The sequence below is a fragment of the Sorex fumeus genome, unplaced genomic scaffold (assembly GCF_029834395.1).
Source record: "Sorex fumeus unplaced genomic scaffold, SorFum_2.1 ptg000110l, whole genome shotgun sequence".
Classification (NCBI taxonomy): Eukaryota; Metazoa; Chordata; class Mammalia; order Eulipotyphla; family Soricidae; genus Sorex; species Sorex fumeus.
In genome coordinates this window covers 5,011,416-5,024,227 of record NW_026606167.1, presented here as the reverse complement: position 1 = coordinate 5,024,227, position 12,812 = coordinate 5,011,416, and the positions used below count along the sequence as shown (strand labels likewise).

Here is a 12,812-nt window from a genome sequence, read left to right as displayed (position 1 = left end):
GGACGTAATGTCTCCATGGTAAGATACCACAATTTGCACCAATTTTCTTCTAAAAATATTTTTGATCATTTCATTAGCAACGTATTGGTAACGCCCCCCCTCCCCATCCCATCTTAAACAACCAGCACAGAACGGGAAAAATTGTGGAAGCTCTCCCCTTCCCCCCGTGCTCCGTGGAAACGGTAGGTAGCAAAAGGCGATGCTTTGGGGACACGGAGTGCCTGGCGCTGGGGCGGGGGAGATCTTGCACAGGACAGGATGTGAGGGTGGGCCCAGACGGGGGAGGCAGGGACACGCGGCAGCTAAGTGGTGATTTCTCCTAATGCACGGTGGGCGGGAGAGTCTACTTTGGGAACTCCCCACACCCCACCCACACCCTCTCCCCGGGAGGTGATTTTTCTGATGCAACTGGAACAGAGCTCCAGGCAAGCATGGCTGCGGAAGATTCTGGCATGAATTTGTCACCCGCCTCACCTTCTCGGCAGGTTCTCCGACCCCATCGATGCCCAGAAATATTGATTGTTCTGCAGCATGATTGCTGACCTCAGCCATCTCTGTCTAGCGCTCCCTTCGCTGCTGACACCTCAGGTTCTGGAATAATCTCTCTCCCGGGACCTGAACCCAGGCGAGGTCCTGCCAAAGCGCCCGGGTTATTCTCAGGGATTCTCGGTCTCCTGTGGTCTGGGAAGCCAGGGAGGCTGATGGACAGAGCCAAGCTCGTCTGCCAGTGCTAACTTTGAATGCGGATCCAATACAGGCTGCAAACTCTTCCTGGTGTGCAGGCTCTTACCCCCTCGTGACCACTGGGCAGCTGCCATGGTAGCACCAACTCTCCTGGCCCCTGTTTCTCAAGCCCCCGCCTTTGGGTGCCTTCAGAAGAACCCACACGTGAATGATGCCCTGCCAACACCCACGCATCAGAGATGAGTTCGAGCTGAGCCCACAGGAGGCCCGGGGCAGGGGGAGGCAGGAGCTACCAAGAGCCATTCTCAATTCTCTTCTCAGACACGCCACCCTAGCAGGTCCTCTCTCATCCTCATGTGTGACGTTCTGGAATGTGACCCCTGGGGTGTAGAACTTTCTAGAACTTTCTGACGGTAGATTTTCTCGTGACGCTTTTTTTTTTTTTTTACTTTTTGGGTCACACCCGGTGATGCTCAGGGATTACTCCTGGCTCTGCACTCAGGAATCACTCCTGACAGTGCTTGGGGAACCCTATGGGATGCCGAGGATCGAACCCAGGTGGGCTGTGTGCAAGGCAAATGCCCTCCCCACGGTACTATCGCTCTGGCCCTTGGCGACACATCTTTCTCCTCTCCCCCCACCTCCTGCCTTCCCGCCAGGAGCCAAGGAGAAAATTCCCAACCCAACCTTTCACCAAAAGCCAGCACCAGGCTCCCTCAGAGATGATTCCCCACCAATCTGTAGCATGAACCCCACTTTTCAAACTCATGGAAGTCTTCTCCAGAGACTGGAGAAGGCGGAGTGTGACTGTGGGGAGCAGAGCCGCCCCAGAAATCATTTCAGTTTTCTTGACACGGGGGTCTGGGGATGCCAGACCACGTGACTCTTTGCCTGGACCTTCTCAAGATTGAACCGGCAAAATTCCTGCAGGCTGCAGAGATACAGGATGCTGCCTGGTCTTGGTGTGAGCTTCACCTGGCCTCTTAACTTGGGCACCCCAGCCACCATCACCTACTCAAGTAACTTCATGGCAGGACCATACTCCCCGTCCCCTCCCCACAGCTGTGAAGCAATTGCCCCTAAGTAGCAATAACACAGTGGGTGGGGTCTTTGCCTTGCACGTAACCGACCGGGTTCGATTTATCCGTCGCTCTCGGAGAGCCCAGCAAACTATGGAGAGTATCCCACCCACATGGCAGAGCACGGCAAGCTCCCCGTGGTGTCTTCCATATGCCAAAAATAGTAACAACAAGTCTCACAATGAGATGCTACTGGTGCCCGCTCGAGCAAATCGATGAACAATGGGAGGACAGTGCTACGGTGCTACAGGAAACCAGCCCATGGGGCCATCCGTGCTCCCTTCAACTCTTCACCGATAACCTTGTAGGTGGGATCTTGGATCGCCCCCACCCGTTTCAAGGTTCCCCCCAAACAAAATATTTGCACAAGTTCCTCTCCTGCAGGAGGACTGATAATTAGAAGCTGCCTCCCTTCCATTTACCTAACCTTAAAACCTCAACACTGCCTTCCACACCTTCGTTGTTGGCGGCTCGGAATAGCCCATTGATTCCCAACTCATAGCGTGTTTGGCTCTAATCTCCGCACTATGAAGAAGGCTGGCTGGGTCTTCCATGCTGCCTCCCCATGACACTTTTCTCTGTCACCTTAACTTCCGTCACCACCACCAAGCAACTGAGTGTCCTATGTGATGCCTTTGCCCTTGGAGCCCAGGTGCTGGCTCCTTCCAGCTCATACCCGCCTGAATTCCCTGGGGGGGTGCTGGCAGTCAACCATCCAAGCACATCGGCATGTCCGGAAGAACCCCCAAGGAGGGCGTGAGAGTCAATGCTCCAGCCTGTGCTGACCCCTCTTCTCTCGCCACCGAAACCGGCACCTTTCATTCATGGACCTTCTCCCCAAATCTGGGTCAGCTTGGACTTAATCTCCTTTCCACTGATGCCCAGTGCATGCTAATTCCTCCCCAAATCTCAGTTCTTTGGTGGGAACCACTTCAGCGACCCACCCATGTGCTGGGAAATGAAGGTGCATCTTCCTCGGTTCCACCATGCACATGTGCTTCCCTCTTGCTTCTGGGCCGGTGCTGGGCAGCACAATGAGAGCGTGATGCCCCTTCCCCCTGCCGCCCCCGACAGTGAGGCCGCTGAATTGCTAAGGGTTATGTAAGCATCATGCACAGGCACCAAGCAGCCGGTGGTCTGCGAACTGTCTCTCTCTTCCGGTCTAACCCCCTCACGTTGGCTCCTAAACATCGCCTGGGAACGTTCATGCTCCTCTCACGGCCTCCTCGTCTGAGAACATGGAAGCAAGTTGCTACCCCAGTGTCGGTCAGAGAGACTAGGAGGCTTGGCAGGGAGCTGCTTCAAGATGCATCCTCCGTTCTTGCCGTTGTGCTCACTGCCACACTCGGCCACTCTCGGCAGCAACCTCTGGAATTACATTCTTGCACCCAACCGGGGCCTGGGCCTGGAGCTGCCAGAGAAGCACAGAGCCGGGGCCGGACTGACTTCGGATCTCCTGCTCTTCCCGGGTCATCTAGGTTTACTGTTTCGTTTTTATAAAGTCCCTCTTGCATCTCTATCAGCGTGTGAATCATCAATTTTTTTACTCTCATGCAACAAATTAAAAGCCTAAAGTGAATTGGATTATGAGGCTAATTGAAAACAGTATCAGTTATCCATGCTCCCCATTTCAAATATTGGTACTCATCAAAATAGTCTCATTTTCTCACTGATTGGCTTTATTATAAATGGTTCACATCTGAATTTATAACATCTATCTCAACTTCCACCCTTTAGGTCTGTTATACATGGAGTTTCAGGCGGAATTTATTTGTATAAGGGTTTCTATTGGCATGAAAGGCCCTTGCATTGTGAGTGCTACTTGTTCACTGGGTGTCATAGTATGAGGTATAGATTAGAGGTAGCCCCACACAGGGAATAAAAGAATTCAATGGACATGTTCTGGGGTCTCTGAGTTTTCATTCCTACTATTTGTTTATTTTGATAGTGAAGTAAATCAGAGGCAGATTTCCCTGCTTCTGAATCTTTGACTTGTTTTTGTACCTCTTAGATATCTTTGGAAAATTATTTCAACTTTCTGGGTCCTGGGAAGCTCATTTTATACATTTTTTTAAAAAAAATGAACATCTTCTTTTCACAATTGGAGAACACGGAACAATACGGGAACACTGCTCAGGCGCTATTCAATATCTGCCTCGTAGCCGCTGAGTGGTGATGGTGGTTGGGTTTATGAGGATTAGGATGGCAGTGATGAAGACAGTGTTTCCTGGGGGGTGGGTGGCAGTAGGGATAGTGAGGAAGATAGTGGCAGTGGTGGTGATGATGAAGACCCTGAACACGGTGGTCATGGAGAGAGTGATCGTGGTGACAAGTATGATGGTGGAGGAGATGATTGTGATGGAGATGGTGGTGAAAAGATGATGTGATGAATGTCATGGCAACAGAGATATTGATGGTGGTGAGAATGATAGTAATGATGATGACAGTGGTGCTGATGTTGGTCATGCTGGTGGTGGTGTTGATGGTGATGGCCGAGATGGTGGTGGGGATAATGATGGTGCTGAGGTTGCTGGTGATGGTGGGGATGATGGTGATGAACTGTAAGACAACATTGGTTTGTCCTTTCTCCCTTGCCACCGGGAGCTTAGGTTTATCGGGTTACACCCATCACAGTGCTCCCAAGTCACTCCCATTCCTCTGTATGCATCTGTAAACTCTTCTCTGTGCTCTCCTCCCCAGCCAGTTAATCACCTTTTCTCCCTAATCAGATCCTGTTAGCTTGCAAGATCAGATCCTTCTAAGGACACTGAACTTGTATTGTAAATTATGTCTTTTCATAGTTTACCTTAGAGCAATGTCCTTTCTGTGTGGACACAGGAAGACAGTTAATATTATGCTTTGTAACTTGGGAGTTGACTGACTTTGAATAATATTTACTCCTGGGCATCTGCTTTCTTGACTCAGTTGCCCTTAGTTCCTAGCACCCCAAAAGCAGGGTCCCAACGAGGGACTGAATGGACCCAGGGCAAGTTGTGAGCTACCCTGGCATTGAAATGGGCCAGGCCAAAGCACCACAATATAAGTTGAGGGCATGATCATGGACAAATGCTGTCATGATCCAAAAGTAAGTAACGACGAGACCAGGACCCTGCTGGGGCTAGGAAGACTAACCTGGTCTGAGGACTGCAGAATATATAGTGAGATGTCCTCAGGAAGAACCAAGCTGTAAGTTCATATCTCTTACTGTGCTCATACAGAATGACATTGCTACAAGTACTGGAAGTAGATTTACTACTTTTTAAGTAGAGTACTAGCTGAGGAAAGAACACACCCTTGATGGGATCCCACCCTTGAGCTGATCTCCTAGTAATCTGGAATAATCTCTTTAGATGAGATTTTATCCTTGAGCTAATCTCCTCGAGGAGTGGTCTTGCCTCTCTTGTTGATTTGTTAATGTTCAACCCACCTTTGTGTCACCACCCTACATGATTGCGATATAAACTAAGACTGTTCAGGCTTGGGCTCCAGCCCCAAGATGGGAGAATTCTTCATTGGATTTCTGGGAAGATGAATTGTGAAAGTGAAATGCTTGGGATAGCCACGGTAAATGATGCTTGGTTTTGCTTTCTGTTTCTGTGACATTTCTTAGAATTGTGTGTGTGGCTCTCGATCGGGCAATGGTTGTGTGGCATGGGGGATGTTGCAAAGTCTTAACTGGTGAGAAGTGGGGTTGGGGGGATGGCAGAGACCTGCCAGACCCGAGGAATGCTGGCGAAGAATCTGCTCACTAATGAGGTTCGGAATACAGTGGGTACGGTGTTTGCCTTGCAAGCGGCTGACCCGGGTTCAATTCCCAGCATCCCATATGGTACCCCGAACACCACCAGGAGTAATTCCTGAGTGCAGAGCCAGGAATAACCCCTGAGCATCGCTGGGTCTGACCCCAAAAGCAAAAATTAAAATAAATAAGAATTCTCCCAATCAAGGACTAACCAGGCCTGACCCTTCTTAGCTTCTGAGCTATAGATGGAATAAGAATTCTCTCTGATGGCACCCACTTTCCAGGTGAGGACACTGAAGAGACAGCATGCTTCATTCTACACACCCGGGCCCCAGATCAGACTCCACATGACATTCATGAAACAACCCAAATGCCAAAAACAGATGACTGGGTGAAGAAACGACGGCACACATACACAATGGAATACTATACAGCCAGAGAAAAGATGAAGTCACACAATCTGCGGCTACATGGATGGCTCTACAGAGTATCACATTGAATGAAGTTAGTAAGAGGGAGAAGGACAGACACAGAATGATATCTCTCATATGTGGAATATAAAGAGCACTTGTGGGGGGATAATAAATGCTCAAAGGCAATAGAAATGAGAGCAGGAAAACTGGTCTCAGTAGGAAGCTGGTGTGGGGGGTATTGGATAAGATGGGGAAGGGAACGCTAGGACAATGGTGAAAGGAGAGGGCATCTGCCTCAGAGGCAGGCTGGGGGGCTGAAGGGAAACTGAGGACATAGATGGAGAGCGGTGGGCACATTGGTGAAGGAATTGTTGGTGGGAGACTGTATGTCTGAACCTCAACCACAAATGTCTTTGTAACTCTGTCATTCATGGTAATTCCATTAAAAAAATAGAAAGGAAAGAAATATGACGTTCTTCACCCTGATTTCTGTTTGAGTGCATGATCTGTGCTTGGAAACAGATGGTAACCCCGGGTGCCTGAAAACTGGAACACGGCTGTGAGGGTTCCCTGAGAATCGATTCTTCCCCGAGAAATTAAACTGGATGACCAATCCCCAACCGAACGTCAGAGGATGCGGCCCCCTTGAAGGTCTTATGGGTGGGGACTGTGATGACCCCAAGCTTGGGGGAATGAGGGACTCCCTGTTACCATGGAAACCTGAACCAGCAAAGGGAACTCAGGCCCAGACCTGATGCCTGAAGGTGGCCTCAGGACTGAGCTTCACCTTCCCTTCCTCCTGGAGCTCAGCCTGTAAGTACACAGGGAACGGCTAAATAATCCCACAGCAACTAGGGGGTGGCCCCTTCCAGTGTGTGGGGGGGTCTCTCTTCCAGTCTCACCAAGGGCACTAAGGAGGAGGCGCATAGGAAGTGCAGCGAGGCATAGGGAATGGTAGAAGGAGGTGGATTGGGGAACCTCATTTCTATTTTTATTATGAAGATGGCTCTAACTGACCCATGCCCGCGGAGTCCAACAACGCGTTTACACACTCAACGGACCACCTCCCCCAACACCAGGATGTCCAAACCGCCCCACTGCGTGAGGACCCCGAAGACAGAACAGAGGCAGGAAATACCCCGGCACGCGCCCAAGCTTCCCTGTCCTCTGAGGACGCCTAATTATAGTCACCGAAGAAGTTTCTTTCTCGCTTCTCCCCAGGCCCTGTGACAGCTCATCACCCGGTGTCACCTGTGTTGGGGAACCTCATTTCTATTTTTATTATGAAGAGGGCTTGTCTCGCCTCGCTCTTTGTACGCAGATGAAGACATCAGGGGGACCCGCACTGTCCTCGGGCAAACGGGGTAACGGGGTTCTTCTTGCTATGAAGGACGGGGCTCTCTCCCTCAACCGCACCAATATTCTACATAGCAACTGTGAGGACCTTGTGGGTGAGGGGAAGCCATCCGGCACCCCACGTTTCATTCGTGGCCTCTGCTTCTTTTCAACAGGCAGCCTCGCTGCACCCCTGCGACAGGGAGAAGTGGGCTCTTACATAATGTAGGAAACCCACGTTCCCTCCCTCCCTCCCCTTCTCAGCAGACTCCAGAGAATGGACTTTTCCTCCAGGAAATGAAGGGAACCAAGGGCTCAGACTTTTCAAAATCTTATCAAGTGCCACGATATCTCAGAGATGGTGAGGGGTAAGAATAGAAAAGTTGAGTCTTGTCACTCGGCCAAACTCACATCTGATAATATGGATGGTGATAAAACATTTGCTTAATATTAGAGGTTACTCCATGCTAAGCATTCTCCAAGTGATTTACATACATTATTTGATTTAATCCCCATGCCAACATTTTTATTCATGCATTCACTCATTCATTTCTTATTTAATTCATATATAAATATTTATAGAGTGGTAAATTAGGTTCTAAGGATTGCGAAATGTTCCCAGTATACAGTGATTAGACATACAAACAAGGAAACAGGCAAACAAATAAACAAAACTCAATCTATTTACTCTGATGGAGCTTCAAGTCTACCAACAGAGGCAGATTTTAATAATCAATCAGTTTCTTATGAAACTGCTATTCCAGAAAGTCTGGAGCATTCTGAAGCATCTTTCCCAGATGAATGGAAATGCACAGGCACACAAAAGTCCATACCTTGTTTGTTTTTCATCTCTCACAGCTAACACACAGATAGAGATGTCCTTCCACAGGTAAAAGGCAAAAAATTCTAGAGCATGTCCCCATCGTGGACTATTACTTAGTCAAGCAAAGGGAAAACTGCTGTCTATAGCCAACATGGCGGAATCTACAGGCAAATCTTCCAAGGAACGACAGGAAACAGCAAAGATTTTGTTTCCTCTTGAGCCATTTTTGAAATGTCTACCATTTTAAATGGAAAACAGATCAGAGTTTGCTGGGTGGTAGGAATCTGGGGAGGTGGGGAAGGAGGAGAAAATTCTGCTGGAATGATCTGAGCTTTTAACTGAGATAGAGCCCACAAATCTACCCCTGTGATAAAATTGCCTGACACTAAAAACATTACCCTCTACACTCTCTCTCTTTCCCTCTCTCTCTCTCTCTCTCTCTCTCTCTCTCTCTCTCTCTCTCTCTCACACACACACACACACACACACACACACATACAATGACATTAAACAAAACTAGAGGAACATGATTCCAACCAGTAGACTAGGGCGAAGTCCAAATTCTGGTTGTGAGACTGGACTCCACTTTAGCTAAATCTCGCCATTCCTTGAACAGGCTGACAGGCTTTAGGGGAAGCTCAATTATTTCTTATCACCGTACGTGACTCTCTAATGATCTCAATTTTTAGAAATCCGTCAAAAACCAAATTACACGGCTAATTTCATAAGGCCCATTGTGGCCACGGCTCCCCAGGTACAAAGCAGGGTGTTTAGAAGGCGGCAAAGGAAACCTCTCTACGGTGCGGAGGACAGGGTGCAGACAAAGGATTCGGGCCACCCTTTCCGGAAAAGGAGGCATTTCACTGGCCTACTGACAGACGAGGAGTTGGTGGGGAGCCAGGTGGGCGGCCGAGTGTTCCTGGGAAGAAATCTACAGCCCTGACATCGCAAAGGGAAGGCGAGGAGCAAGAAAGGAGGGAGCTCTAAGGAGGAAACCATGGAAGGGGCGAGGGAGGGAAGGTATCAAAGAATTCGGCACACACGTGCTTGGTTTTAACATACTTGCTTGTAGTCTCTTATCTACGGGCTTTAATGAAATACAACAACCTTCACACACGTCCCTCTTATTGTGGTGGGAAGGTGCTCGGTGGTGGGATTGGTGTTTGAATATTATCTTTAATGAACTATTTTGAACTACTTTTGTGAAAATTTTACATATATACACACACATACACATAATGTATTTGGTGTCAGATCTATGTATGTATATACACACATACATACACAGATCTCAGCTCTGCACAGGGTCCCATGCAGCCCACTGGCAGGAAGGGCTGGAGCAATAATACAACGGGTAGGGTGTTTGCCTTGCATGCGGCCAACCTGGGTTCGATTCCCAGCATCCCATATGGTCCCCCAAGGACCACTGGGAGTACTTCCTGAGTGCAGAGCCAGGAGTAACCCCTGTGTATTGCTGGGTGTGACCCAAAAAGAAAATAAAACATATATATAAAACAAACAAACAAAAAAGAACACAAAGGATTCGGGGCCATGCAGAGACTCTGCCCCCAGCTGGGGGGATTCATCCTCCTGCCGCTTCTGCTGCGGTAACATGAGGCTCAGAGAGTTCAGAAGGACTCTCGTGGCTGGGACGGGACGTGGCCTGACCCAAGATTGAGCATCGAAGCCTCAGCTCTCCCCGCCCTCTCCACCAACGCTCCCTATCATTGCCATTCAGCTGAGAGCGCCAGGTGACACCCATTCTTCTCTGTTTGCCCAAGAAAAGTCAACATGTCCTTTGCACAGACAGCCCTGCACAGAGGCCGTGGTGACCGTTTCATCACTGACCCTCCTGCCCCCTTCCATGCTTGGAGGGGGGATGCTGCACAGTGCCCTCCTCCCTCAAAGAACTCAGCCCCATGAGGGGGTCACAGGTGCTGTGTGATGATCTCAGCTCTGCACAGGGTCCCATGCAGCCCACCGGCAGGAAGAAGCTGGCCTCGACCTCCCTACGTCCAACCTCACTGCTGTGATATTCCAGAATAGCAAGGCTAGAAGTGCAGAAAGATGATGGCTGGAGGCTGGAGGCTGGAGGCTGGCGGCTGGAGGCTGGAGGCTGGATGCAGATGTGGGGGCCGACTCCAGGGAACTACCCGGGCATATCAATATCCCTTTCGTGAGGGTCGCAGCTGTAACCTCACTGCACCCATCAGCCAAACTGCATTCCGAGGGGGCAGATTTTCCTGCATGCAAGTGACACCCTGATAAACTGACTCTGGTAAAAAGGATCTCCCGGGATGAGCCGATGCAGACAAAAGCCAGAGAAGATCCTTGCCAACTCCCCCGCCTTCTCGCTTCTGGAAAGTTCCGCACGGTTCTGAGCGGCAGCTGTTGCCATGAATAAGGACCTTATTTTCAGGAACTGCAACTCGGGAACGCTGACGGATGATTTGGCGTCTGTGGCATGGCCTCGGGGTGACCTGTTCTTGCTATTCTTAGGGTCCCCACAGATGGAACAGAAGGACCCGTTCTGGGGAAGCAGAACACTTTGATCCAGGGAAGTTCAGTGACATGTGGCCGAGAGTGACCCTCGTCGCCCCACAGATGAGGGAACTTGCTCACTTCAAGTTCCCTTGAAGGGAGGAGTTGCCCAAGGAGGACAGCCCAGGCCAGCCTGGGCCACTCTTTCTCAGGGTTCCCGGAGGAAACCATGTCTTGGTGCTCCGGTCCCAGGTCTCAAGAAGGGGCAGGACTTCGGCTCTTGGAGGCTGGAGTGAGACCACAGTGGGTAGGGCATTTGCCTTGCATGTGGCTGACCTGGGTTCGATTCCCAGCATCCCGTATGGTCCCCTGAGCACTGTCAGGAGTAATTCCTGAGTGCATGAGCCAGGAGGAACCCCTGTGCATCACAGGATGTGATCCAAAAAGAAAAAAAAATCAGCTCTTCCTACACCAGAGGAAAATGCACCAAGGGTAGGTTCAGTTCTGGGAGTAACCCAACACTCCTGCACCCCAAGCCAGCAAACACATTTGAACCTGTAGATTCAGCCCCTTTGGTGGCCAAGGCTCTGAGATCCATCAACCCCCCCACACACACCAGCCCTGGGTTGCTTCACACACTGACCCCCTCTCTCTCCCCCTGGGGTCCCCCAAGAGTCCCTGACGGAGCTCCAGGCTTGCCTTGCCCCAGGCTGCTCTGAGTCATCTGGCACACCTTACACAGGGACACTGGTGCAGGCAATGCTGAGAGGCACTTCCTCTGAGGGGGTCCCAGGTGTGTAAGAGCATACAGCCCCCACCAGCAGAGCTCCTTCAGGCCCGAGAGAGGACGAGGGGCATAGCTGTAGCAGAAGTACAGCCTGTCCCTGCCCGGACCCCCATACTGGGCCGCCCCTTCCCTCTCATCGCTCCTTATTTGTAGATGGTTTATTTTGTGATATCTTCCTTCCCAAGCCTACTCGGATCGGGGCTGAGCATCCTCCACTCAGATCCTCCAGATTCCAGTAGGCAGTGGTCACACCCACCAACTGGCCCCCTGGCACCGTGTAATCCCATCAACGGCCAAGACCCAGAGACTATAAAACCCGCATTTGTGGCCGCACGACATTTTATTATCTCATTCCTACTTTGGACAACTTGGCAGGCTACCGAATGTGACCTGCCCACACGGCAGAGTCTGGCAAACTCCCCGTGGCGTGCCCAATATGCCAAATACCAGTAACAATGATGGGTCTCATTGTCCTAACCCTGAAAAAGCCTTGAATATGGCACATTAAAAAAAAATCTCAGGGCTAGGATGAAGGAGACATTACTAGGGTCTGCTCGAGCCAATCGACGAATAACAGGATGGTCGTGATCTTCCTTCCCATCACACTTGGCACCACCTGGTTCCTAAATGCCTGTTTCTCTCCCAAAGACGCCCAGCACCTAGCACAGGGTCCAGCTAGCCAGTTGCTGCGGCCTGGTGGCCCCAGGCTGAATCTCTCTGGGACAAATGCTCTGTGCATAAAGGAGAAGGAGGATGTGGGTGCAGGCACTGAGCAGTGAGTCTGCGGCCAATCCCCCAGAGAGACCACCTGGGGAAAGCAGAAACTGTCATTAACTGCAAACAAGACATTTTTGAGAAAACCACAGTTTAGCTTTACCAAAGAGACAGCGAAGTTCTTCACCCGGTGACATGTTATAGACTGAGAAAATGCAGCATTTATTTCTATTTCGCGGAGGTTTTCTCTGTGTAAAAGTCAGCAGGGTTAGGCGCTCAGCATGGGGTCCCCGTGGTCAGATTCCTTCTTAAAAAAATAATAATAAAATAAAGACAGAAAAGGAAAGAAAAATTTCCTCTCTAAAAAAAAATAAAAATAGTACCTCCAGAAATACACGTCACATTTAGAATCAGAGAAAACAGAACCTGTGTTTTTTTTGGTCAATCCCTTACTCATATTTACAATTTAAATTCAGTTCCTAAGAGAATCATAGCCCAATGGGTGAGCTGTTTTCTTTTTTTTTTTCTATTTTTAAGTGAAAGGAAGAACCACCTCCAAATAATAAAAGGAAAAGGCAAATGAACAATCAAACTTTATCTCTGTTCTCTAACCTGAATCAGAATAATTCCTTTCCCAAGAGATAAATTTAGTCTGGAGAAAAGACGACCCTGGCAACTTGAACCTCCCAAATGAACATTGCTGTGAGGTTTTACTACATTTTTTTTAAAGAAAAACAAATGGTATGTTAAGTTC

General features: G+C 49.6%; 1 protein-coding gene across 12 annotated transcripts in view; it reads right to left on the bottom strand.

Moving 5' to 3' along the window:
- Window positions 1–12,812, bottom strand: part of RBFOX1 (RNA binding fox-1 homolog 1) — a 1,027,611-nt gene that overhangs the window by 351,370 nt on the left and 663,429 nt on the right. The gene's annotated exons all lie outside the window — the stretch shown is intronic.